Here is a 1,882-nt window from a genome sequence, read left to right as displayed (position 1 = left end):
TCAAGAGATGAATGGATAAAGAAAGTAGGGTGTGCATATACAATGGAATGCTATTTGTCCATTAAAAAAGAAAAAGAAAAAAAAAGGAGGAAAGCTTGCCATCTGTGACAGGATGGAACTTGAGGGCATTGTGCTAAAGTAAGTCAGACAAAGAAAGACAAATATCCTATGATCTCACTTACATGTGGAACCTAAAAAAATCAAGCTCATAGACACAGAGAACAGACTGGTGGTTGCTGGGGGGGCGGGGAGTGAAATGGGTCAAGAGAGTTAAAAGGTACAAACTTCCAGTTATAAAATAAGTAAGTCATGGGGATGTAATGTACACCATGGTGACTATCTTCATAATACTGTATTACATATTTAAAAGTTGCTAAGAGAGTAGATCTTAAAAGTTCTCATCAGGGGCACCTGGGTGGCTCAGTGGGTTAAGTGTCTGACTCCTGATTTTGGCTCAGGTCATGATCTCAGGGTTGTGAGATCAAGCCCCACATTGAGCCCTGTGTGGAGCCCCCACCCTTGATCCCCTCATCAGGCTCCCTGCTGGGCCTGGAGACTGCTTATCTCTCTCCCTCTGCCCCTCCCACCCTTTCTCTCTCCTCTTCTCTAAAAAAAATAATCAAAGTTCTCATCATAAGGGGCACCTGGGTGGCACAGCGGTTAAGCGTCTGCCTTCGGCTCAGGGCGTGATCCTGGCGTTATGGGATCGAGCCCCACATCAGGCTCCTCCACTAGGAGCCTGCTTCTTCCTCTCCCACTCCCCCTGCTTGTGTTCCCTCTCTCTCTGGCTGTTTCTATCTCTGTCAAATTAATAAATAAAATCTTTAAAAAAAAAAAAAGTTCTCATCATAAGAAAAACTATTTTTTGTAACTATATGTGGTAACAGATGTTAACTAGACTTACTGTGGTGATAATCTCACAATACATATAAATATATAATCATTATGTTTGTATACCTGAAAATAATATAATATTATATGCCAATTATAAGTCAATTAAAAAATAAAACAGGAGAGTTATAAGAATAACAGAAGAAAACCGTAAGTACTCGGAGGCAAGATGATTAATTTGCAAATTCTACAGTAACGTGCTGTAGCTGTAATAGAGAAGAAAGATATTTCTCCAAGCAAGGGCACAATAGAATGGAGATGCTGGGGATCGAACCCAGGACCTCATGCATGCTAAGCATGCGCTCTACCACTGAGCTACATCCCCACCTGGTGACAACACTGCTTTTCTAAGCTATCTTCATGAAATAAATCAGAAATTTGCTCCCTTAAAAGAAAACAACTGGTAACAGTAACAGCCAGGAGGCTGGGGGGGGGGGGGGGGTTAATTCAGAGGGTGTGTAGGGAGAAGTTCTAGGAGTTTGGAATAAAAGGAATGTACTTTTCTCTATGCTTTTTGTACTACTTGAGTATTTTACCATGTAGGCATTGCCTACTTAAACAAAGATGTAAAATAAAAGAGAAAATAAAGGTTAAACAAAACCATTTTTCTACAATGCCCCCACTTTACAGATGGAACACTGAGGCTACTAAATAAGAGAAGGGTCTCTCCTATCTACAAAGCCTCCAGCTCCTCCAAGCAGTGGGACCACCTCCCTCCAAGCCCCAGAATCCTTTGTTCTTTTCAAGGTTAGAGACTATCCATGCCTTGTTGCTATGATTTCCATGCCTCATCCATCTTTCTGCCCTCCCTACCCAGTTCAGGGCATCCATCATTTTTGTTAATCCTTTCTTCCTGCAATCAATGCTTGTTGAGGACTGACCTTGGCCCAGACATTATGCTAACTGCCAGGAGTACATTAATAAGCCTCAAGGTCAAAGTCCCTCCTGACCTTGCAGATAAGGCTGCCACGTTCATTCACACAGTCTGTGC

At 42.1% G+C, this 1,882-nt stretch overlaps 1 non-coding gene across 1 annotated transcript; it reads right to left on the bottom strand.

Moving 5' to 3' along the window:
* Positions 1-1,144: 1,144 nt before the first annotated feature.
* TRNAA-AGC (transfer RNA alanine (anticodon AGC)) lies at positions 1,145-1,216 on the bottom strand. Its single transcript has one exon. It is a non-coding gene; the product is annotated as a tRNA-Ala (tRNA).
* Between the last annotated feature and the right edge of the window lie 666 nt (positions 1,217-1,882).

This window comes from Ursus arctos, unplaced genomic scaffold, assembly GCF_023065955.2.
Source record: "Ursus arctos isolate Adak ecotype North America unplaced genomic scaffold, UrsArc2.0 scaffold_2, whole genome shotgun sequence".
Taxonomy (NCBI): Eukaryota; Metazoa; Chordata; class Mammalia; order Carnivora; family Ursidae; genus Ursus; species Ursus arctos.
This window is presented reverse-complemented; position numbering and strand designations above follow the sequence as displayed.